The 26,690-nt window shown below is 46.7% G+C and overlaps 1 protein-coding gene and 1 pseudogene across 13 annotated transcripts in view; one reads left to right on the forward strand and one right to left on the reverse strand.

Moving 5' to 3' along the window:
* The window catches only part of LOC140605330 (aldo-keto reductase family 1 member D1), a 126,795-nt gene that overhangs the window by 85,408 nt on the left and 14,697 nt on the right, over positions 1 to 26,690 (reverse strand). For 5 of the 13 annotated variants that reach the window (XM_072777620.1, XM_072777619.1, XM_072777618.1 and 2 more), the window contains 2 exons: positions 2,515 to 2,590; positions 206 to 1,974 (listed from right to left, as the gene is read on the reverse strand). The gene's annotated coding sequence lies outside the window, so the exon portion shown is untranslated. The remainder of the gene's footprint in view (positions 1 to 205; positions 1,975 to 2,514; positions 2,591 to 26,690) is intronic. The other 8 variants (XM_072777621.1, XM_072777617.1, XM_072777615.1 and 5 more) reach the window with 6 other exon arrangements.
* On the forward strand, positions 8,629 to 11,615 carry LOC140604538 (sal-like protein 4 pseudogene; annotated as a pseudogene).

Genomic DNA, 26,690 nt, shown 5'->3' on the forward strand with positions numbered 1-26,690 from the left:
CTCCCACGCACAGAGGCTTCGTGCCAGCCCCTCCTCAATGAGCAGGCCTGTGGCAGGCAGGACCGCCAGGTGGCAGGTGGACAAGGAGCAGCACTGGCCTCCGACAGCCCCAAGCGGGAGGCTGGGGGCCCCGTTCCTGCAGGGCTTCCCCAGGACACCTTGGTGTGAGGGAGCCCTGTCATCCAATGCCTCTGCCCATCCGTACCTCCAGCTCCATCTCCTGCATCCTGGACACCTGGCTGGACTACTATCGGGAGGATTTCATCAGCCACCGGAATTTCTCTCCCTGAGGAAGCTGCTGGCATTCATGGGGCTCAACACGCCAGGCTCAGACCTGGAAAACCGGGCCCAGCATTACCTGGAACGATTCAGCTACCTGGAGCTCGTGGAATTAGACGATGAGGATGAGGAGGACTGGGGTGGCCGAGCTGGGGACAGGGTGGGCCACACAGACCCAGCCTCCGTGCAGCTGGGCCGGGAGCACAGGGTAGGCTCACATCCCATCCCCATGGGCTGCAGTCTGGGGAGACCTCCCAGGGCTCTTGCACTTACACACGAACGGTGGGAAGAGTGTCCTTGATTTGAGAGGGACGTGGAAAGTCCGTCCTGGTGATGATACTTTGTTTTCTTGGGGCTATAGCTTCGGACACTGAGCAACACGCTGACCACCTCAGGAGCCTGCCCCAGCCCCGACTGTGGGGCCTGCTGCACCTTCAGGGCCTGAGGTGACCGAGCCAGTCCCGGCTGCTGGAGGTGAGGGCTTGGCCCGAGCTGAGATGCTGGCTGCTGAGTCCAAGTCAATGAATGTGGTTTTGGCACCTATGATTCCCCACCCCGATGAGGAGCCACCTGCACCCTTGGCCACCCGGCGGAGGAGTAGGCCCTGACACTTGCAGTCGGGGTCCCCAAAGTGCCAGAGCCGCCACCTGCCTCTGGAGCAACTGGCTTTGACCCCTGAGCAACCCCCTGAACCACCTCGGGAGCCGCCCCAGCTCCTACCGCGGGGCTCCTGATGGCTGCAGCCCAATGGAGGCTTCCCTCCCCAGCATTGCGCTGTTTCTATATTTTGTTTTCCTTTAACCTCTATAATGGCTTATGAATTTTATTTGTAATTAAAGATAAGTTAACGGCACAAAATTGACTCTGATGCTTTTCAATTATACATCGTGGTACTTTAGGTCCATTCACAGTGTCACAGGCCCCGGAGCCCAGGGCGCTGGGGGACACTGCCCAGGATCCGGCGCTCCTCCCAGGACAGGCAGAGGCCGGGAGGGCACAGGACAGCAAGGACGCCCCTACCACCGGGCGGCCCTGAGCTGGGCAGATCGGCGCCCCCCACTCCCGGAGCATCCAGGCCCCTGCAGACTGGGAGCTGGGGTAGTTACTGCGGGAGCTGACTCCAGGGCTGGACAGCTGGCCGCCACCAGTGTGGCTGTTCCTCCTGGTGTCACCCTGCACCTGGGACTGAGCAGGGGCCTCATAGGATAAACAGCTCCCACTGAGTCGGGCACATGGCAGGGGGGAGGGCAGCTCCCCCAGGAGCACACACCTGAGAATCAGCACAGCAGCCCCCTCCCCCAGAAGACCAGCTGGAAGGACAGGGGAAAAGCAAGTTATTGACCAAGCAGCACTGGAAAGTTCTAGGGGAAGTCGAGGGATTTACAGTATATAGAATCAGAGGATACTCCCCCTTGTTTTTTCTTTTTTTCCCCTTGTTTTTTCTTTTCTGTTTGTTTCTGTTGTTTCCCCACCCCCTTTTTATTTTTTGTTTCTTCTTTTTTTTCTCTTTTGCTCCTTTTTCCAGTATAACTTGTTTTTGTCCACTCTGCACTGAGCCTAATGACTAGAAGGAACAACTCACCTCAAAAGAAAGATTCAGAAACAGTCCTCTCTCCCACAAAGTTACAAAATTTGGATTATAATTCAATGTCAGAAAGCCAATACAGAAGCACTATTATAAAGTTACTGGTGACTCTAGAAAAAAGCATAAAGGACTCAAATTAATAAAATCATGAATGAGAAAAGAGATCACCACCAACACCAAGGAAATACAAGCGATTTTAAAAATTTATATTATGAGCAGCTATATGCCAATAAATTAGGCAATCTAGAAGAAACGTACACATTTCTGGAAAACCACAAACTACCAAAACTGGAACAGGAAGAAATAGAAAACCGGAGCAGGCCGATAACCCGGGAGGAAATTGAAGCAGTCATCATCAGAATCCTCCCAAGACACAAAAGTCCAGGGCCAGATGGCTTCCCTGGGGAATGCTACCAAACGTTGAAAGAAGAAACCATACCTATTCTACTAAAGCTGTTCCAAAAGATAGAAAGAGATGGAGTACTTCCAAATTCGTTCTATGAGGCCAGCATCACCTTAATTCCAAAACCAGACAAAGACCCCACCAAAAAGGAGAGTGATAGACCAATGTCCCCAATGAACACGGATGCAAACGTTCTCCACAAAATACGAGCCAATAAGATCCAACGGTACATTGAGAAGTTACTCACCGTGACCAGGTGGCATTTATCCCCGGATGCAAGGCTGGCTCAACACTTGGCAAACACTCCATGTGATTGATCAGATCTGCAAGAGAAAAAACAAGCAATGTCCACAAGAGCCAAACTGTGGAAGGAGCCTCGGTGTCCATCGAAAGATGATGGATAAAGAAGCTGTGGTTTATGTATACAATGGAATATTCCTCAGCCATTAGAAACGACAAATACCCACCATTTGCTTCAACGTGGATGGAACTGGAGGGTATGATGCTGAGTGAAGTGAGTCAATCGGAGAAGGACAAACATTATACGGTCTCATTCATTTGGGGAATATAAATAATAGTGAAACGGAATATAAGGGAAGGGAGAAGAAATGTGTGCGAAATATCAGAAAGGGAGACAGAACATAAAGACTCCTAGCTCTGGGAAATGAACTAGGAGTGGTGGAAGGGGAGGAGGGCGGGGGGTGGGAGTGAATGGGTGACGGGCACTGGGGGTTATTCTGTATGTTGGTAAATTGAACACCAATAAAAAATAAATTAAAAAAAAAGATAGTGAAAGGAAATAAAGGGGAAAGAGAAAATGAGTGGGAAATATCAGAAAGGGAGACAGAACATGAGAGACACCTAACCAGGAAACGAACAAGGGGTGGTGGAAGGGGAGGTAGGCAGGCGGTGACAGGACGACGGGGTGACAGGCACTGAGGGGGGCACTTGATGGGATGAGCACTGGGTGTTATGCTATATGTTGGCAAATTGAACTCCAACAAAAAATAAATTAATTAAAAATAAATAAGATTTAACTGTTGGGGTGCCTGGCTGGCTCCTATGGTGGTGCATGGGATTCTTGATCTCAGGGTTGTGGCTTCGAGCCCCACCTAGGGTATGGGGATTACTTAGAAATAAAACCTTTAAAAAAATAAAGCACTTTTTTAGCACTTATGCAGAGGATAACCTTTGGTCCTTTCGATTATGAAAAATGTGGCAAAAATATAGGAATGCGAAATGATCTGGTAATATTAAAAGTAAAATTTTTTAACAAGTTTAACTTTTACTATAGATCAACACGGAAAAATATTTGAAAAATAAAACGTCTTGCTAAAGAAGCTACATGTTGGTATTCTAGTTTTCTCTTTGTAGATCCAGGTCTGTACTTCCGGGCATGTGGGTTAGAGACTCATCAGGACTCTGAGTCTCCCCTTTCTTCAACGGCCCCTTCCATACAACTCAGCTCCACTTAGTCCAACTTCCCATCACCATGGTCTGTCTGCCTTAATGCCCTGGTGGTGGCACAATGGTGACCTTCAGCCCCACTTGCCAGGTTTCTCAGAAGGTCATGGCCCTGGTCAGACAGGGTCAGACGGGCACTGTCAAAGATATCCAGTAAAGATTTTGGTCGCCCTCAGGCTATGTCTCTGCTACTGGAAGCAACCTGGTGCCAGGTTTTATCTCTCCGATAAAAGGCAGCTTTTATCTCTCCGTCTCCAGAAATCTCTTTGTATTTTGTCTCCAAACTTCTGAATTGAGCTAAGAGTAGGAGAAAGGGTTTATTCTGTGACCACAGTCTATCTAGTATTATTAAGGTAATTCCTGGGTTATGCATCCTCCAGTCACCTTAGATAGCACCGTGGCTGTTCACCACCCCACCCCCACAGACCAGAAAATAGGGCTCCAGTAGGATAAGATACCTAAACCTATCAGCCATCACTTAAGCGGTTTTGTTTTGTTTAAATAATTAGTGCAAAGTACTTTCCCCCTGAGTGAAAGCCACATTCTCACAGAGGGGATTTCCCTAGGGATTCCCGTGCTGTGGTCCCAAGGCTTGGAAATGTTTTCCCTCAACCAAAACCAGTACTGAACTTAAACACCAAGGGGAAATACTCCAAGGAGTCCTGAGCTGACCTGTGCTCTTGCCAAACTAGCAAACTCCTAAAACCATGGGCTAGAGACCAAATAAATGAGCACATCCCTGGTTGAAACTGATACATCATTTAAAAAAAATCTCCTCCGATGATTCTGTGGTACACTTAGGGTAGAAACACACTGTCAAGTCATGTGTGAGGATGATGAGCAACCAATTCTATTGTCTGACTAAGGCAATACATGTCCTACTCCCAAGCTCTAGTTGTATTGAACTGTAATTCTGGGAAACCACTTTATTAGAGACCCATCTGGTGGCTCAGCCAGGAATCGCACAGGGTGTCTCCAGGAAGGAAGGGGCCAGTCCTGGGGCCTCTGCTAGTGCTGGGACCCCTAAGTTTTATGCACACACTCCCTTCTCAGAGGAGGCCCCGTTCTGGTAGGATTATCTCCACTGACCCATGGATGTGTGTCGGGCAGTTGTACTGAGATCAAGGGACTTCAGCATAGGGCTGATAATGTATAATTATATAATCACACAATAAGACTTATTTGGATGGCACGCTGACAGCTTAATTGAATGGAGAGGTCCCTCACAGGATATCTTTCAGTGGCAACAGTATTGGGCCGCCACCCAGAAAGCTAGGATAGAAAAGAAGCTCCCCAGAGGAGAGGGATTGAAGAAGGGCTTACTTAGGGAGATGAAGTCTCTCATCGAGATATGGAGTCTCTGAGCCAGGGAATTATGAACGGATGACAGGATCCTGGAGACACTAATATTCATGATTTATCTTATCTACTGTTAGTAGATGTCAGGTGGTGATTCACAGGATATGCCCAGAAGATATGGCTAAGCTATAAATGGCTTAACCTCTACCAATCTGGGCTATGTTTAAATCAATTCAGTGTGTAAAAATTTGAGGTTGGTAACAGTGGTTTTTTGAGTTAAAGGTCTCTGCCTGCTGTGAAAAAATAAACAGAGGTCTGCTGTGCAAAGATCATCTTTGGCTCATCCATAAACCTTGACTGATCATTTCAAATGATTTGTCTTCATGGTCATGGATTAGTTTTCCTCTTGATCAAATCCAATGCTAGAACCCTCTTCTTATATAGAGTTTTTTCATTTCAACTATTGTACTTTTCAACTCCAGAATTTGTAACTGCATTTTAAAATCTATCACGATGTATTGAAAGTCTTGATTTGGTAAAAATGAATCCTTTCTGGTTTCATTTTTTAGGAGGGAGAGAAGGAAAAAAGGAAGAGAGAATCTTAAGCAGGCTCCACACTGAGCATGGAGCCCATGGAGGGCTCGATCTCATGACTTGAGCCAAAATCAAGAGTCAGACAATTTACCAACTGAGCCACCCCAGGTTTCATTTCTTAAGCATCACTGAAATAGTTCTTTTAAAGCCACTTCCTTAGGAGCATGGTCCTCAGTTTCATTACCAATCTCTGCCCACTCCCATGAACGGTACTTCCTTTCTTTGAGTGACTGCCATCTTCTGTCGTTGAATATTGACACTTTGAACATCACAGCGTGGTAATTTTGGAAACGGCACTCTTCTGCCTTTTCTGGGTTTTGTTTGTTTGTTTACAACTTGTGTGGATGGTGTTACGTGTTTAATGCTTTTCTCAACTTTTTGTAAAGGATCTTTGTTATGAGTGCCCTGAAGTCTCTTCTGTTAGCCCAGCGGCCACCTTGTGATTTGAGAGAGAGCCCCTTAAATGCCGGGAGCCAAGCCACCACGAAGCACTCTGCTAGTCACTGCAGACGCCCCTGCGCTGCGCTCCGCCCCACAGGGCGCAGGCAGGGAGTTAACTCTGTCTTCCCTTCCCTTGCTGTTGCCCTGGTGCTGAAGGCAAGCTCATGTGGTCCTCTCAAGGGTTTTCTAAGAATATGTCCAGCCACGGGCATCAGCATGGCCCTTGGATTGCCTGGCACACAGCAGATTTTCGGTGTCCTTCGTCCCTTGATAACCCCCAGCATCTTCCTTCCCAGGTGTTTCGGTCTGCCTGCCTCTGGCCTCTCTGGTTGGCCCCTTGCCCAGACAGGTGTGGCTAGTATGTTCACTGACATGCTCTTGGCAGTGTCACCCGGGAGCTCCTAAAAGCTCTGAGGCAGTTTGAAACTGCCTCAAACAATGAAAGACCCTGAGTCAGTGCTTCTTGGAGTCCCCAAGGAGGTCAGAATACACAACCACAATTCTCTGAGAATAATCAGTCTTGCTGGCATGAGCACACTGTCCCAGGAAAGTAGACCACTGTCCTCATGGTGACCACAGAGCTGGGGAGTGTGGCATGGTAGGTGGTTAAGTTAAAATGCCATAAAGACTGTTTTACTGAAGTTCAGTACCTTTTTCTTTTTTTCTTTTAAGCCCTTCCCCAGGTTTTGTGTTTTTTAGAAGTCAGAAAAAGTTGATTCCAATAGTTTTTGTCAGCTTGATCATTGCCTTCATGAAGGGATGGTGTGTCGGAGTTACTTACACTAGCATTTTAGGTGACATCATTCAACATATTTTATTTTATTTTAAGATTTTATTTATTTATGAGAGACAGAGAGAGAGAGAAATGGGGGTCAGAGACACAGGCAGAGGGAGAAGCAAGCTCCATTCAGGGAACCCAATGTGGGACTCAATCCCGGGTCTCCAGGATCATGCCCTGGGCTGAAGGCAGCGCTAAACCACTGAGCCACCCGGGCAGCCCCATTCAACCTATTTTAATTGTACATTCCTTTTCAAAGGTGATACTAGTAGGTCTCACCTGAGCATTCATACATTTTCAATTTATTTTTTCCTTTTGTTTATTTTATTTTTTTAAATTTTTATTTATTTATGATAAATAGAGAGAGAGAGAGAGAGAGAGAGAGAGGCAGAGACACAGGCAGAGGGAGAAGCAGGCTCCATGCACCCGACGGTGGGATTCGATCCCGGGTCTCCAGGATCGCGCCCTGGGCCAAGGGCAGGCGCCAAACCGCTGCGCCACCCAGGGATCCCTTTCCTTTTGTTTAATTTCAAATTTGGAAAACATATGTATACATCTTGTTCAAGTTTTGTGTTCATCAGCATATTGTCAAAGATAGATACTTGCTCTTCTTTGTAATAACCAAAGGGTGAGCTTTATAATAAGCATGCAGCTTTATAAAATATCAAGATGTTTCACTCGAGAGCTTTATTGACTTACTTCATAGTGTTCAAAATGTCACACCACAGTGATTAGTTGAAAAAACATTGTGATCCCTTTGCATGAATATGCTTTTGATTTATACATATACTTTGATTTTGTCATAGCATTGCTTTCTGTAATCTATCTCTTTTTTAAAATTTTTATTTATTTATGATAGTTACAGAGAGGGAGAGAGAGAGAGCTAGAGGCAGAGACATAGGCAGAGGGAGAAGCAGGCTCCATGCACCGGGAGCCCGATGTGGGATTCGACCCCGGGTCTCCAGGATCGCGCCCTGGGCCAAAGGCAGGCGCTAAACCGCTGCGCCACCCAGGGATCCCTGTAATCTATCTCTTAATCCTCAAAAGGACCTCATAAAGACAATATTATTCTGGTGGAGTTTAGGCTCTAAGTAGGCCCCAAAGACAGTTAATACTAGAGGTTGAGGCAGTTGGGTTCAAAGAAGAGAATCCAGAGAAGGTGCAGTATGTTTACAGAGTACGCAGCTTATTTTCATCGGGGTGAAGTAAACTCAGACAAACCATGTAAATTCCCAGAACCAAATTAAATTTTCTAAACGTCTAGAATATTTATTCACATGGTTGTAAAAAGCTCCTAAATTCCAAGGTAAAAAATGATCCTTACTTCAGCTCATGACCTTGAATGTATGACATTGAAGGTAGACCCACTAGTCACTAATCAGTCACTTAAACATGCATGCGGCAGCTCATTGTGGATCTCATGTTGCTTGCTTTCTTCTTTATAATTTTATTTAAATTCAATTATTAACATATAGCATACTATTAATTTCAGGGGTAGAGATCAGTGACTCATCAGGTGCATGTAACACCCAATGCTCATTACATCACGAGCCCTCCTTGATGCCCATCACCCAGTTACCCCATCCCCCCACCCACCTCCCCTCCAGCAGACTCAGTTTGTTTCCTAGAGTTAAGAGTCGCTTATGTTTCTTTCTCCCTCTCTGATTTCTTCTTATTTTATTTTCCCTCCCTTCCCCATTACCCTGTTTTGTTTATTAAAATATGAGCAAAGAACTCCAGGAATTTGCAGCGGAGTGGGCAAATAACCGAGGCCCTCCCGGGGCGATGCTCGCACCGCGTCGGGGCGCAGGCAGGCGGAACCCGCGCGCCAACGCGGAGGAGGACGGGCCCAGTGACCCCCGGGCGGCGGTGAAGCCAGCAGGGCCGGAAGCACTGCACACAGGACTGGTGGGGAGGAGACTCGCAGCTGTGAGAAGGGCTGTGCAGAGCTCTCCAGCTTCTCGGGTTCCTAGGACAGAGACAACCGCCCTGCCCCGGCTGTGCGCACACGACCCCGGCAGGGGCCGGGCCGGGCAGAGTCCCCGGGGCGCGCTCAGCCGCCGCCGCCGCCCGGGGGTGCGGAGGGTCCCAGGGAGGGGGCGGCGGCCGGGGGGCTCAAGGACGAGCGGGCCGAGTGTGTCGTGGACCTGAAGGCCGAGACCGCCTGCCGAGCGCGCCCCAGGACGGAAGCTACTACCCCAAGGCAAAGCGGCCGCCACCTGGTCACTGCGAGCCCCGCGGGGCACAGGGTGCGGGTGACCCATGCAGCGCCCGGCGCCAGCAGCCCCGCGGCCGGAGCAGATCCTGCGCCCGCAGCAGCCGCAGCTGCAGCACATCAGGCTCCCGGGGCCTCCGCAGCCGGGCAGCACGTGGGCCTGCGCGCCCTCCGCTGGGGGGGGGACCCCCTCCAGACCCTGGGCCGCCGCACGCCCCGCAGCTCTCCGCGGCCCCCAAGCCGGCAGCGGGGCCTGCCCTGTCTCCGGACCCCGACACCAGCCCAGGTGAGGCATCAGGCGAACACCCCTTCCCCGCAGCTCCCGGGGTGCGCCCTTGCCCTGGAGCCCGACGGACGAGGGTGCTGCCAACGCCAGGTCGCGCCTTCCCGGTGCTTTGCTACGTCGGCCCCGGGCTCTGTGCTCCTCCAGAGCCCTTCCTCCACCGAGGCGTTAGGCCCGTCCAGGAAAGGGAAGGGGAAGCCGCCGAACGTGTCCCCGGGGCAGGCCAAACCCAGACAGGCCGGCCTCTGCAAGCACGAGCCTAAGTACTGTAGCAGGGCTTGGGGGGCCCATAGCTCCCTGCAGATCCCCGCGGCTCCCATACCGGAGAGAGACCCTTCGTGGGCTCTGTCTGTGGCCACCGGTTCACCACCCAGGGCAACCTCAAGTGCACTTGCACCCACATCCCCAGGTGAAGGCCCACCCCCAGCTCTTTGCCGAGTTCCAGGACAAAGCATCGGCAGGCCATGGCATTTCCTATGCACTCTCTGCAGCCGTCCCCGTCGGTGAATCGAGTCTCTCTTTAGACAGCCCACCTGTCCTTGTAACAGAGACCCCGGCCTAGGGCTACCTCAGAATCTCTCTTCAGGGACTAACTCCAAGGACCTCCTGGGCGGCCCGCTGCCCAATGACCTGCAGCCCGGGCCTTCCCCGGAAAGTGAGGACGGGTCCCTACTGTCTGGAGGGGGGAGGCAAACCACACTTCACCGAGGGGAGGTGGCTTCCAAGGGAGTGGGACCCCCGAGCTGGGTCAGAGACCCTGAAATGACGGCAGCTGGTTGGGAACATTGACAAGGCCACCACCGACCCCAACGAATGTCTCTTTTGCCACCGGGTCTTGAGCTGCCAAAGCTCCCTGGAGATGCATTACGGCCCCCACAATGCAACGGGAAGAGGCCGCTCCAGGGAAGATCTGGGGTTGGGCCTTGTCCACCAAGGGCAACCTGAAGATGCACCTCGGGGTTCCCCGGACCAACACGTCCATAGAGACGCGGCACTCGTGCCCCATCTGCCAGAAGAGGTTCTCAGACGTGGCCCTGCGGCAGCAGCACGTCCAGATGCACATGGGCAGCCAGATTCCCCACACGCCTCTGCCCCAGATCCCCTGTGACTTCCCGGGTCCCGAGGCCCCGACGGTCAGCCACACGGCAGCACGGGTGCCACCTGTCACGATGATGTCATCAGAGCATTGACGTGGATGAGCGGGGCCCCCAGGACGCTTCGAGCTGCTCCCTGAAGGTCCCCGGGCGGCTTCCCAGCACCTACTCGCATCCCCCACGCTCGGGGTCGCCCTGCCGGCCGCCCTGGGCCCGGGGAAGGGGGTCCTGCTCCTCTAGTCCTGCGGCGGCAGAGCCCAGAACGGCTCGGTGGAGCGAGGCTTGACCGACAACTCGTCGTCCTCGGTGACGGGGTCCAGGAGGACCGGGCCGGAGTCCAGGTGCGCTGCAGCCCGCGTCCTTCCAGGCCCCGGCCCGCCGGCAGCCAGCAGAGCGTCAAGGCCAGGTCCCCCGACGCTGGGGCACAGCGGACACTGCGAGGACGGCCGCCCGGGGGAGGCGGGACAGCTGCCCGCAGCACGTGCCCGAGCCCAGCCAACCTGTGTCAAGGCGGAGGCCCTGGTGCGCTTGTTGGGCCCGCGGCCACGTCCCCAGGCCTGTCACCTCCGCTAGCGGCCCGGACTCGGCGACAGGCCAAACCCCGCGGCCGCACAGGGTGTGGGAAGGATTTCTCCTCGGAGCGCTCTTCAAATTCACGAGTGGACTCACCTGGGGACAGGCCTTTCGTGTGCAACCTACGTGGGCGAGCTGTTACCACCAAAGGCAACTTGCAGGTCCGCTCTATGGCGCACGGGGCGACCAGTGGCTCGGCTGCCTGGGAGGGAGCTGGCCAGCAAGCACCATGGCTCTGTTAGGAGCTGATGGCAAGGGAGCCCCTGAGATGTGTCCAAAGGGAATCCTGGCCCCTTCGGGGACCTTGGACCCTGCCGTGTGGAACCAGTACACCACCGTGCTCAGTGGAGGTCTGGCCATGAAGACCAATGAGATCTCTGTGGTGCAGAGTGGGGGGACGCCTACCTCCCAGTGCCCCTGGAGCCAGCTCCACTGTGGACACCACCACTAGCTCCAGGATGGATGGCTCCAGTCTGCCATCAGTGCTGAAGTGGAAAAACCAGGTGCTGCCCACGGCGTCCCCAAACACCAATTCCCTCACTTCCTCGAAGAAAATAGATTGCAGTCAGCTGAGCTCTTTGTCGAGGGAGAAATGCAGGCAGAATAACCTCTAGAACTCTACTTTTTTTCCTTATTAAAAGAACCCATCTCCTCCTGTTTTTCCTATGATGTGCAAATGTTTACAGTTGTGATCACAACCTCAGGCAAGTCCTACAATCAGATGTTGTTATGCTGCTTTGCAAAAAAAAAAATTTTTTTTTTGATAAAATCGAAAACAATTAAAAAAGAGAAAAGAAATTGAAAAAAGAAAAAAAAATAATTGAAAAAGAAAAAGAACAAAAAATACTAAAACATATACGGACTAGAATTTTTTTCTTTAACTTTGGAAAGAAGCGGGTCCTGCAAAGTAGCTTTGTTACTTGGGACAAACTGTATACATAAAACCTTTGTACAACTGAGAGTAACTATTTCCAAAGACTGTCCTCCTATTTCAAGTTGGAACTTACTGAACTACAATGGACAACTGTTAGCCTAATTGGGGGAGGGGGTTGTGTACTTCCCTGGTGACTGTATGCGGGTACGTGGACAAGATCTGGCAGTTGTTTAGGGACCTGTTTTGCATGACACCCCCCATCCCTGTACCCATCCTTCCTTTCTTTTTTTCCCTGAATGTACTTTTTTTTCTTTAAACTAAGGTTGTAGAATTACAAAATTCCTTCAACCTTGGGACCTTAGGTAGGATACCCTCAAATGGGCTGGTTTAGTCCTTAGGGAGTCAATGTGTGTTGCTGCTTATTTAAATAGAGTTCATTCGGAGCCCCAGGAGTGCCAATGTACTCCCGACGCGTTCCAGATGCCTCCTTCCTGAGCCACCAGGAGGGCTAGACACCTAAGCAGGGACCCTCAGGTGACTTAATTTGGTTCGCCAGTGCCTACTCAATCAAAGACCTGGGTTTTCCTTCTTGAAGAAACTCATGGAAAGGGCATATTTCTTATAGGTTCACATACTACTTTGTACAAAAAAATGTCCTTGGTGCAGCTTATGCCAAGTTAGTATGAAGATTGTTCTTGAGTATTGCATGAAGGCTACGAAGTTCGAATGGCAAGTCATGGGTGTGAAAGCTTTAATTTATCTACCTCATTTATTTTTTACTTTTGTAGCCATAGTGTCTATTTTCCTATTTTATGACCCTGGCTTAAACCTGAGTTGATGTGTGGTGGGAGCAGCTGGATATTGAAGATATTTTCATGATTCTTTTTTTTAACTCGAGCCCCCCCCCCCCCACCTTTTGTATATGTAATGATGAAGCATGCTCTGATGGTTGAACAAGGAAGGAGAAAGAAAGACCTTAATTTCCGAGTGGAGAATCTCTTTCTTTGTGGAAAAGTAGATCAAGACTGTTAACAAATGTTGGTCTGTGTTATTGTGCCTGACTTTAGGATCCAAATTTTTTTTTTTGCCACGTTTTGCTTTTCCTTCTGGAATTGTGAGTTGAGAACACAATGCTAGTACCTGTTTACACTGTGAAGTGGATATTGTTACAGAGAACACACCAGAGCCTTTCTCCCTGTTAAGCAAATCATGCCCGTGTGAATGTATGACCTGTGGAGAAACCCCTGTAGGTTTTACCTGCTGATACTGTCTGTCTTGGAGAATAAATTTTGGATGTTTTTTTTTCTTTCCCCCACAAAAAAATGAGCAAAATCATGTGATAATCATCTTTCTCTAACCGACTTATTTTGCTTAGCATAATAACTTCTAGTTCCAACAACACTGTGGCAAATACTAAGATTCCACTTTTTTGATGTCTGAGTAATATTCCATAGTGTATATATATATACACTGTGTTGCTTTCAAAACCCCTGCTCAGGCTGCTTCACCGCCTGTGAAGGAATTCCATCTCACTCAACTCCACCCAGCAAACATCCCTTTGGGAGATACTCATTTTTCCTTCTCTTCAACACTCTCCTGTCTATTCCTTGGGACCAAGGTCTCCCACTTTTGTACTCAGAGGCTTTTTCCTGATGCTTCCATTATGAGTGATGACATGATTTGTGACATTAAAAATACTTGTGTCTCTCAGACAGGACATCTTAAGTTCTTGAATTAAGGGTATGGTTTATTCCTTATGGAGCCTAGAATATGGCCAGTGTCCAATATACATTAGCAGAGCTCCTGTTTCTGGCTTTCTATGAATGCCTCTTTTCTTGTCTATAAAGTACACCTGCTGTGGGGCTCAGAATGGAGATATGACATACAGCCTGTGATGTATCCTAAGGGACTTGAGGAAAATTGCCATGGCTTCAGGCAGGTTTACCCTTACATTACAGATCACTACAATGTCAACTATTTTGTGTTATATGCAACCGATGAATTAATGAACACTACATCTGAAACTAATGATGTCCTGTATGCTGGCTAATTGAACTAAAATAGGAAATGAATGAAGTAAAATATGAATAAGCTTGACAAGTACTGTTTAGTGCTTGTATTGTTCTTATATTCATACCAAATGGAATAGGTGGGGGCAGTAGAAAGCATTTGAATTGCCATCAACATGGAGGTTACAGACTAGGAGCCAAAAATTGCTTCAGAAGGACTGCCATGGGGTAACATACCGACAATTATGGAAAAAAAAGGCAAGTCATCTTTCTTTTCTTTTTTTTTTTGCAAGTCATCTTTCATTCATAGTGGCCTACAGACCAGAATTTAGAATTTCTTTTTTTAAGATTTTAATCGTTTATTCACAAGAGACACACACAGAGAGAGGCAGAGACACAGGCAGAGGGAGAAGCAGGCTCCATGTAGGGAGCCGGACATGGTACTCGATCCCGGGACTCCAGGATCATGCCCTGGGCCAAAGGCCATGCTAAACCGCTGAGCCACCCAGGGATTCCCCCAGAAGTTAACATTTAGAAATATTTGGATATGACAGACAAAAGCAGCAATATGAAAGAAAACTGAAATCAAATGAAGTAATGATCAGTGTCTTGGTGCCTTCCCCTTCAACAGTTTTCAAAGGAAGAGCATCAGTTCCAGAGAAAATGCCACCTCTCCCACTTAGTTCCACCAGAAGCTTAGAGCAGTTGACAGATACTATAAGAATAAAGTACCACCACTAAACATGTCACTGTCTATATTCGCAAATGTGAGCAAAACCAAGGAGGATGTCCTGCTGCATTAAGACAGGTCATCCATGGGTGGCTCAGTGGTTTAGCGCCTGCCTTTGGCTCAGGGTGTGATCCTGGAGGCCTGGATCAAGTCCCACATAAGGCTCCCTGCATGGGGCCTGCTTCTCCCTCTGCCTGGGTCTCTGCCTCTCTCTCTCTCTCTCTCTCTCTCTCTCTGAGTCTCCCATGAATAAATAAATAAATCTTAAAAAAAGAGGTCATCTCAGGGCAGCCCAAGTGGCTCAGCAGTTTAGCACTGCCTTCAGCCCGGGGCCTGATCCTGGGGACCCAGGATCGAATCCCGCATTGGGCTCCCTGCATAGAGCCTACTTCTCCCTCTGCCTGTGTCTCTGCAGCTCTGTGTGTGTGTCTCTCATGAATAAATAAATAAAATATTTAAAAAGAGAGAGAGGTCATCCCAAACTAATCAAGAAGTCAAGAAGCCCCAGACAGATATGAGGCATTTCTCTGACATGTCCATCCCTTCCTTCACCATGAACTCTACTAGGTCATTATTAAGACATTAAGAACACAGAGACTGAGGTCAAATGGAAGTTCTTTCTGTGCCTGTAAAAATAGTGAAATTTCGGAGACCTTCTTCAGAACTTTTCTGCTCCTTGACTTTCAGAATTGTACAAATATAACATTACACCCATCCTGCTCTAAATGTGAGGTAACAGAGGATCAGGGAAAAATTGGCTAATCTACCCAGGATCACACAACTTGTTAAGAGCAAAACTTGATGCGTGTGCCTGCAAGACTTGGTTCATTTCCTCTTTGCTTCCCTCCCTGACAAAGAGATCTTCTATCCCTGGAGATGCTGAGCTTGAACCAAGAATAAAGGGTGGGAACTTCTAGTCCCACCCCCTGACCTCTGAGGAAGGGAGAGGGGCTGGAGGTTTGAATGAATCAGCAATGGCCGACGATGTAATCAATCATGCTTACCTAATGAGGCTTCCATAAAACCCCCAAAGGATAACATTGAGAAAGCTTCTGGGTTGGTAGACACATGGCCGGTGCTGGGAGAGTGGCATGCCAGAGAGGTCATGGAAGCCCCGTGTCTCTTACCACATAACTTGCCCTGTGCATATCTTCCATCTGGCTGTTCTTGAATTATATCCTTTTATAATAAACCAGTAATCTAAGTTTCTCTGAGTTCTATGACCGGCTCTATCAAATTAATCCAACCCAAGGAAGGGGCCCTGGGAACCTCTGATTCATAGTCAGAATGACAAGTCAACCAGACTGTGACTGGTATCTGAAGTGGAGCTAGTCTTGTGGTACTGAACCCTTAACGTGTGGAATCTGAAGCTATCTCTAGGTGAGCAGTGTCAGAATTGAGTTGAAAGGTCACATACCCAGTTGATGTTGAAGAAGTGCTTGGTGGTATGGGGAAACCACCCCCCCACACAAACGCACACATTGGAATTTGGTGATCAAACCCATTTAATATGAAAGTAAGGTTAAGAAGACTGTAAAATAGAATTTAAGAGTGCAACATCTGAGGGGGGCACTTGATGGGCTGAGCACCGGGTGTTATGCTGTATGTTGGCAAATTGAACTCCAATAAAAAAAATTTTTAAAAAGAGTGCAACATATGTCTGATAAAAGTATAAGATGCAGAAACTAGAGAAAATAAGGAAGAGGAAATATTCAAAGTGATAATAACTGAATTTGTTCCAGAAATGATAAAACACATTAATCCTCAGAATCGGGACACATTATGAAATCTCACAGAAACAAGAAATCCACAGCTAGCTCTAACAGAGAGAAACTGTGAACATTAAGGATTAAAGAGACCTTAAACGCAGTAAGAGAGGGGCACCTGGGTGGCTCAGTGGTTGAGCATCTGCTTTTGGCTCAGGTCATGATCCCAGGGTCCTGGAATTGAGTTCTCATCAGGCTCCCCACAGGGACCCTGCTTCTCCCTCTGCTTATGTCTCTGCCTCTCTCTGTGTCTCTCATGAATAAACAAGAAAAAAAAGGCCTCCGAGTGGGGGGGGGGCGCGAGGAGCTGGGCTAGGGCCGCGGCGAGAGCCCCCAGGACGGGAGAGCCCGGCCCGGAGGAGCAGGAGCTTCCCCAATCTTCCCGGGCAGAAAGGCGCTTGCAGGGAGGTGGAGTAGGACCCCAGGAGGGCGGGGATGCGCTCAGGCTCCCAGGGGCACCAACAGGACCTGCACCAACAGGACCTGCACCCCCAGGCCCACACCCTACGGCCGAGTTCCCTAAAGGGCTGCAGCACACACGGCTGGACCCAGGAGCACAGGGTGCTGGGGACACAGCCCAGGAACCGGCACTCCCCCCCGGGACAGGCAGAGGCCAGGAGGGCCCAGGACAGCAAGGACACTCCTGCAGCCGGTGGCCCCGAGCTGAGCAGATCAGCGGCCCCCCCCCCCCCCCCCCCCGCGGGAGCATCCAGGCCCTTGCAGGCTGAGAGCTCCGCAGTTACTGTGGGAGCTGACTCCAGGGCTGGAGAGCTGGCCCCGCCACTGAGGTGGTTCCTCCTGGGGCCTCAGGGGTAAACAACCCCCACTGAGCCTCACTGTGTCCTCACAGGACAAACAGGTTAAACAACCTTCACTGAGCCCTGCACCAGGCAGGACGCTGAGCAGCTCCCCCAAGTGCTCACACCTGAGAATCAGCACAGCAGACCCCTGCCCCAGAAGACCAGCTAGACCGACAGGGGGAAAAAAAATTGACCAAGCAGCACTGGAAAGGTCAAGGGAAGTCGAGGGAGTTACAGTATACACAACCAGAAGATACTCCCCCTTGTTTTTTGTGTTTTGATTTCTGTTGCTTCTTCCCCCTTTTTTGCTTTTCTTCTTTTTTTTTCTTTCTTTTTCCCTTTTTTTTTCTTTTCTTTTTCTTTTCTTCCTTATCTTCTCTCTTTTTCTCCTTTTCCCAACAACTTGTTTTTGGCCACTCTGCACTGAGCAAAATGACTAGAAGGAAAAACTCACTTCAAAAGAAAGAATCAGAAAGAGTCCTCTCTCCCACAGGGTGACAAAATCTGGACTACAATTCAGTGTCAGAAAGCCAATTCAGAAGCACTATTAAAAAGCTACTGGTAACTGTAGAAAAAAGCATAAAGGACTCAAGAGACTTCATGACTGCAGAATTTAGATCTAATCAGGCAGAAATTAAAAATCAATTAAATGAGATGCAATCCAAACTGGAGAGGTCCTAACGACGAGGGTTAATGAGGTGGAAGAACGAGTGAGTGACATAGAAGACAAGTTGATGGCAAAGAGGGAAACTGAGGAAAAAAGAGACAAACAATTAAAAGACCATGAGGATAGATTAAGGGAAATAAACGAAAGCCTGAGGAAGAAAAACCTACATTTAATTGGGGTTCCCGAGGGCACCAAAAGGGCCAGAGGGCCAGAATATGTATTTGAATAAGTCATTGCTGAAAACTTTCCTAATCTGGGAAGGGAAACAGGCATTCAGATCCAGGAAATAGATCCGCCCCCTAAAATCAGAAGGACCCACATGCAATGAATACTTGATAAGATAGTGGAAGAGAAAACACGAAAAAGAGGTGCCATTGGTTTTAGAGAAGTGGGATTATGGTCAACTCATTCTCTATCTTCCCAACGTTCAGGGTGCAGTCCTAACACGATGTTGACTGGGGCTTTCCCTGTTGTATCCACTTTCTCGAAGAGGCTCAATGAGTGCTAGACGCAAAGCAGTCCTGTGATCGTCGCCCGTCATCATGCACTGGTAGACTGCATGAAAAGACTTGAAACGGGAAAGGGAGTTTCATTACATAGGAGAGTGTGTGTTGGCTTTGTGCTAAGGCAGCCCAAGGTCCTCTTCTCCTCCCCTTCCAGCGAGGGAGAGGAATGGTACTCCTTGGTCCCTCACCCATCAAGTGGGGGAAGCTCTAAGAGAGCGAATGGTCAGAGAAGCTGGCAGAGAGAGATTTGTGCTGAAGCTGTAGCAAATGTAGGTCTCCTCTCCACCCTGGCCCCAGAATGCAGTCAGACAGGTACACCATGAGCGACTGGGAGACCTCTGTGCGTGGGAGCCCATACCAGCAGCGTGACCATCACTGTCTTTCCTGGGGAACTGGGACTCACTCCTCAGCCTGGCTCCCTGCCCACTTGCCCCTTGAATCCACCGGCAGATGTCCGGGGAAGGGGGGCGTTGGCCTGTCATTGCCCTCACTGCACACACTGTCACTCTGGGAATGTCCAAGCGGGGAGGGTGTGGGCTCTGTGTCTCGCCAGGCCTTGCCAGGAGCCGCCCGGTACCACCGCCTTCCCTCCTGTGGCTCTGCGCTGCTTCACTCATGAGGGGCACCCAGGGGGTGTCCTTCCACTGACTCTAATCTGACAGGGTAGGGGCCATCTGGTCCAAGAGCCCTCACTGGCCCTCCTGAGCACCTGCTGTGCACCCGGGTCCAGGTGCCACCAGATTGGTGAGTGCGATGCTCCCCACACCCTCTGCTCTGGGTCCCAGGTGGCGGGGAGACAGAGGGCTTTGAAGGGGGCAGATGTGGAGAAGGACTCCATTAGGGGTCCCAGTGCTCTCCCACAAAGCCCGTATCCCATCCACAGCTCTCCTTTCCTCTTTTCTCAAAGGACCCATTAGACCTTTACCCTGTCACAGGAATTGCAGACTTGTGGGGTGAGGGTCCAGCAGCCCCTCCAGCCCACAGCCCCCTCGCGGCCCTCCTGGAGAGGGAAGGCTCCCCTGCATGAGCCAGGGCTCACTCACATTTCCCACTGGTCCAGGATTCCTTCCTTCTTGCAGGAAGCTACAATGCATCGATATCCAGAGGAGGGCGGGGGGCATCACATGAATCGTCCTGTGGACCCGATCTCTCCTCATAGCTGCTGTCACCCTCTGACCTCTGACTAGTCCGGAGCCCTGGGGGGCCGTCAGCTCTGTGCGTGGGGCCATGGGCAGCTCCTGGAGAAGCTCCTGCACCTGCTGGCGCTTCCTGAATGCTTGAGGAATGAAAGGGCTCCGGCCAGGCCCATGGCCGATATCCAAGTGGGCCTGGGCGCCCCGGTGTCCCCGGGGACCCCTACTGCGAATGCCCCAGGATACAGACCCCAGATGGACTCAAAACTCCCTTTCCATGGTAAAACAGGCCAGCTCAAGACCCTGGTGACGGTGGGGAGGCGGCACAGGCTTCGTCATGGGGACAGAACGACGACTGCTGAGCACAAGCACAGCCCCTCTAGCCGACCTGTCACAGGCCAGGCCCGGGGGCTGCCCTGCGGGACCCAATTAGGCCCTGCATGACTCTACTCCAGTCGGAGGAGCAGCCCCAGGGGCCGGGAAGTTCAGGAACATTCCCCAAGACTCCCAACAAGTAGGTGGCCCATCCCACTGGGCTGTGGAGTCAGGGTGTTCACTTTGCAAACAGCAGGTCCAGCACCTCTTCAGGGGTGCCATATTCCTCCAAAACATTTAGGAATTCAAATATGGACAAGGAGTCAATGTGCAGCAAGGCAGGCACCAGTTCTTCTACCTGCTGCTCCAGCAGCTCCCTCCGGCTGGGGGTGGTTGGGCAGATCTGATTCCTTCTCAGGGCTGAGGCCCTTTCAGCCTGAGGTGGGACAGAGGAGACGTGCAGCCTGCACTGTAGCCTCCAGACCACCTGGGAGTTGGAGCGCAGACCAAAGCCCGAGCTCTCAGTGGCTGCGGGGGGCAGGGGGAAGGCAGGAGTGCCCACAGCAGGAACACGGGGCTTGACGCCTGTGGCTCTGTCACTTAGCATCTGACTCTTGGTTGTGGCTCAGGTCATGGCCTCAGCATCCTGGGAACCCGCCCCTGGCAGGCTCTGCGCTTGGGGCCGAGTGTGCTTGAGGAGTCTGTGTCTCCCTCTCCTGCTCCCTGCTCTCTGCCTGTCTGTTAAACAAACAATCCAATAAAATAATCTTAGAGGATAAATTTTCAAAAAAATTTGGATCAATACAAGGACCTAGTGAGAAAGGTGAGTGTCCCAGGTCGCTTGTCAGCTGAGTTTTGGCAGCACCTCCCTGCATTAACGGCTTCACCCTTTGTCAAATCCCAAATCTTAAAACTTCTCTGTCATATTTTTAAAAATATTTTAAAATAAAAGAGAAGCTTTGAAAATACACCAAGATAAGTTTCTTCTCACATCCAACTAAATGTTTTGATATTTTACATGTCTCCTCCCACTACATCTTTATAAAAGCAAGCAACATCGATAATCCTTCATCTCAATTGCAAATTGACTCCCTGTCAAAGCATTTTCAAAAAATACAAGAACTTTCATAGTGGTGACATAGAATATCAAATGTCAAGTTGAATTTGAGCACTATGTGCCTCGTAAGTGGAACTTCACAACAATATTCTAGGCTTGATTATTTATTAAGAGAGCTTAGAATCCCATATAAGGCTAATGTTCTGGTGATTGCCCTACAAGTCATCACTACACTAATGTCCCTTTTTGCTCCAAAGTATGCTTCAATGTGTGTCTCTGTGTGTGTGTGTGTGTGTGTGTGCGTGCGTGCATGCATATGTGTGTATGTATGTTAATATATAATTTGAAAAATATAGTCAACCCTTAATTTACTCTTCATGATGATGTTAAATTAAGTTAAAATGAAAGGAATGTGGTCTGGTCTTGACTCTTTCAATGTGTTGCTATTTCATAGTTCCTAACACTTTAATTGTACTGAAATGAGCTTCCCACATTACTTAAGAGGGCAAATATTTGGATCCGGATTACCTTAAAATTTTGCAAGATTTATAAAAGATATATAAAGCTTGTTAAAATAATTTGTAAATTATTACATTTCATAAAAATACAAATTCGAAAATAATAAAATAGGCTTGAAACTAGAAAATAGTAAAGAAACTTTTGTCTGCCTTGATACTTATAGTTAGAGAACATCAAGCCTGATATTGCTAGGACTAATAAACAGCTGGATCACCAAGCTGACTATTCCCTTTGAAAGGTTATCCTGACTTTGGAATGGCATGAGTCAGACTCTAAAGGAGAATAAGTGTCTCTGAGGACGTTCAGATATGAGCACCAAGAAGGTAATGAGCCTGGAAATCCTCTGATACACAGAAAAGTAATAAGAATTGGGGAAAATCTTAAATGAAAAAACTATGTGTATCCAACCTGAAACTATTTAAAAAGCTCTCATCTAAAGAGAGTTTATAAAGAGCCTCATTCAGTTTATGAAACAAAAATAGAAATGATGGCAGGGATTTTATGAGAAAGCACATTCTAATCAATCTAAGAAATAACGTTCTAACAGCAATGTTTTACTTTTGGAGTTAGTAGCTTATTATCCCCCAAATCAGATGAAGTTAGTGGAGTTGGCTTTCAGTGAATTTGTGCTCTTGGTGAGATGCTGGACTCAGAGAAGTATTGAGGTTCCTTCCATTTCTAGGGTTTCTTTTTTAAGTACTGATACCACAAAAAGTGTTAATGAATTTCCATGGTTCTCTCTAACTTTCAAATAAAGAACATATCAGGCTACATGATACCTACTTACTTAATATTTTATATGTGCATCTTATTTTTTTTATTAAAGTTACAGACCAGAATATGTCATCTACCTCTATGTATGGAGATATAAAGATACATTCATACACTATATCTATCTACAGACCAGTATATGTCACCTATCTCTATCTATAGATATGGTATGCAGCTATATCTATATCTACATACCTATACCTATATCTATATCTATATCTATATCTCCATACATAGAGATAGATGACATATTCTGGTCTATATCCTTAATGCCAGAAAAGCAGGATTAATTTTTCCTGATACATTTTTTGACTTTGGCAGACAATAAAGAATGACCTTAAAAAACATTAAATTTCTCAAAAAATATAATAGAGAAAAATAAAAATGGCTCATTATTCCACTTCCCAGAGATAACCACTATTAATATGTTGGTTCATATTCTTTTCCCTCTTTCTGTTGATAATAGACTAGTCAAAATATATTAGTGTCTTTTCACACACGTGGAATAATACTATTAATACTAAAACTATGTTTTTCAAAGTATTTCTTGCCTTTTCTTCCACATAGATTGATCTTCTTCTTTTGCGTGACTCTGTTGTATTCTATTCAATGAACCTAAGTTTATTTAACTGATATCCCAGTTGAATAAGGGGCTTGTTTTGAAACCTTAACTATTATAAATGATGTTGCATAATATTTATAACAATATTATCTTCACTACAAAGACTAATAAACATCTCTCAAGTACTTAGGAGGTGCCAAACTCTTTCTTACACACTTTATAGACATCATTTCATTTAATTCTCAAAGGATAGTGAAATCTAGACATGCTATGTAACTTGCCTAAGCTCACATATCTAGAAAGTAATGCCATTAGAAACGACAAATACCCCCCATTTGCCTCGACATGGATGGACCTGGAGGGCATTATGCTGAGTGAAATAAGGCAGTCGGTGAAGGACAAATATTATATGGTCTCATTCATTTGGGGAATATAAAAAAATAGTGAAAGGGAATAAAGGGGAAAGGAGAGAAAATGAGTGAGAAATATCAGAGAGGGAGACAGAACATGAGAGACTCCTAACTCCGGAAAGGAACAAGGGGAAGTGGAAGGGGAGGTAGGTGGGGGAGATGGGGTGACAGGGTGATGGGCACTGAGGGGGGCACTTGATGGGAGGAGCACTGGGTGTCATACTATATGTTGGCAAATCGAACTCCAATATATATATATATATATATATATATATATATATATATATATATATATATATATTAAAAAAGAAAGTAACGAAATGGTAATTACAACTCAGGTCTGTCTGATTCTAGAGCTAAAGCTCAACACTCACTCAGCAAATACTTCTGTGCATACATTTTTGTATGACTTGTGTTAGTACACACATGGTCCATTTATAAACATAGTATCGCTGAGTCAAAGGTTATGCAATATTTGAAACTCAAGATGTATTTTCTCTTTTTTTTAATATATTTTTTCAATTTTTATTTATTTATGATAGTCACAGAGAGAGAGAGAGAGGCAGAGACACAGGCCGAGGGAGAAGCAGGCTCCATGCACCAGGAGCCCGATGTGGGATTCAATCCCGGGTCCCCAGGATCGCGCCCTGGGCCAAAGGCAGGCGCCAAACCGCTGCGCCACCCAGGGATCCCTCAAGATGTATTTTCAAAGTAATTTCCAAAAAGTTTTACCGATTAGCACTATTGCAGAAAATCAGAGCACTACTTTCTCCATACTCTTGCCAGCATTGTGTAGTATTTATCTTCCCCCTCCATATGATATGCAAAATAATTTGTGTTATTAGTGTTGTTTCAATTGTCATTTCTTTAATAATTTACTGTTTTAGTAATAAAATGTATATATTTAAATATCATTCTTGTCATCAGCTGTTGCATTATACCTCATATGCCTATCATCTCTGTTTTGAAGACATGGCATAAAATTCTCAAGAAAGTTTCTTTTTTGTGCATTTGTTTATGTGTGTGTGTGCAGTACATTATTCATTCTCTGTGTCACCGCATGTATCCAAATTCCTTGTTTTTCTTTTTTTTTAAAGAATTTTATTTATTTATTCATGAGAGACACACACAGAGACAGAGAGAGAGAGAGGCAGAGACACAGGCAGAGGGAGAAGCAGGCTTCCTCAGGGAGCCTGACCCAGAACTTGATCCCGGGACTCGATCCCGGGACCCCAGGATCACTCCCTGGTCCAAAGGCAGCCGCCCAACCGCTGAGCCACCCAGGGATCCCTCAGTTAAGGTTTCAGGACTTGGGCAAGGTAACTGACTAGAGAGTAGGAACACACTATTTAAAGTTGCTTTTTTTCTCATAAAAATGATGGCAGTTATGGAAAGAGAGAAGAAAAAGTTTTTGAAAACTAACGTGATATGAGTTAATACATGTATACACACATGCATATGTACGTGTTCTTTAAAAGAGTGAAGAGTTCAAGGGAAAAATAACATTAAAAGAAGAGCTGTTCAAAATTTTTCTTAAATTTTAAAAGTCCTTCAGAAAATCAAAAGTGATTAAAGATTTTGAGGTCAAGAATTCTTAGAAATTAAGAAATCAACTCACCATTTACATTTCTTTTAGAGTCCCTCTATAGGAGCACCTGAGTGGCTCATGGGTGACCATCTGCTTTTGGCTCAGGTCATGATCCTGTGATCCCAGGACCTGGGATCGAGTTCTGGATGGGCCTCCCCATAGGGAGCCTGCTTATCCCTCTGCCTGTGTCTCTGCCTCTCTCTCTGTCTCATGAATAAATAAACGAAGTCTTTAAAAAAATAAAAATAAAAAAATAAATTCCCTCTATACACTCCAACAAGTGCATATCACATTGCAGAAAAATGCACCGGAGTCCACCAAATGCTACCAAGTCTAGGAAGTAGTCAGGGTTAACATTTATTCCAAGTGGAAAAACGTGGCACTCAGCTACATCTAATGGCATGAAGATCAACTAAGGCACACAAAAGCACTTGTTTTTTGTAATATATTCAAAGGTACAGCCATTTGCTGTGCTTAGCATTCTCAAGACGATAGTTTTGTCAATGGTAATAAGAGTAAGTATGATTATGTTATAGAATTATCATCAATAAAAACAAAAGTGTCATAAGTGGTGTCCTTAAGGTTGGAACCAATTAGCAGCACCTGTAATCATTCTCCTTAATTATTCTCATTTTCTTAGAGGAGAAGAGAGGAGAACTTAATGTGTATCAGGTTAAGTGTTTCCTCCCTAAAGTTAAATACTCTTTTCTATAATAATCTCTAATGAATGCATGTTTGATATTTTATACTTCTTTTCTTTTGCATGAGCAGACCTACTGACATTTTTCACCTTGTTCAAGCAAAAATGAAAAAGAATGCTAAGTAATTACAATGTGGAAGTAGCCTTTTTCTTTTTCTGAGTGTTACTTGGAAGAATGCATCTTGCTACAAAGCCAGTATTTTTTCTTCAATTAATATAAATAAGAAATGGGACAGATTAAGGGATTGGGTATGTGGTTTATCTCTGGTCTGTAATTTGTTTAAAAAGCAACTCCTATTTCTTTTCTAACCTGTTCATTTCTCTCCTCTACATAGCTTAAAAAAGAAAAAAAGACCACCTACATCCACACAATATCATGTCCCCCAAAGCCAAACTTAAAAAAAAGGAAGCATCAGTAAAATATTTATTTAACTTTTCTGCTCTAACAGGCAAATGTAACACAAAAGGCAACAAAATCTACATTATGATTTCATGATTATTAATTTGAATATGAATGGAAATGCCGGATTCCAAAGCTCGATTGAACTGCAAAAGTAATATACTGTGCTGTAAGTCATTTTTTTTCCTAATTATATGGTGAAATCATTAAAAAATAATGATTAAGTTCACTCAAAATGACATTGGAAAGCTTGTAGAAATATAAAAGCAGAATCTTTACATATATGTGCGTGTGAATATATATATATATATATATTTCATTTTTTTATCATGGTTCATACTGCAAAGATTTTAAGGAGATTGACTTTTATCTTAGAATTCCTATCGATAAGGAGGATAACTACGTAAAAACAAACAAATTGACCAATCTATCAATGGAATACTACAAATTAATTTCATTATTGGTTATGTACACTGTATTATGAACTTGTTTTCTCAATTGCAGAAATGTCTCCTTTACAATGAGCATTGTTTATTTGAGAAAAGAGAGATTAGACAATCTACAGGTAGAAAAAAACTGAGTGAGAAAAAATTTATTTTATTTTTTATATATCTGATTTATTTATTTATTATTTATTTCAGAGAGAGAGAGAGAGAGCATGAGCGATGGGAGCCATACCACCCTGAACATGCCCAATCTCATCTGATCTTGGAAGCTAAACAGGGTTCGGGCCTGGTTATAGTACTTGGATGGGAGACACATATATCAAAATACCACATTGTAGGGACGCCTGGGTGGGCAGCTGCCTTCGACTCAGGTCATGACCCCGGGATCCCAAGATCGAATCCTGTATTGGGCTCCTGGAGGAGCCTGCT

The sequence above is a fragment of the Canis lupus genome, chromosome 15, assembly GCF_048164855.1.
Source record: "Canis lupus baileyi chromosome 15, mCanLup2.hap1, whole genome shotgun sequence".
NCBI classification, from domain to species: Eukaryota; Metazoa; Chordata; class Mammalia; order Carnivora; family Canidae; genus Canis; species Canis lupus.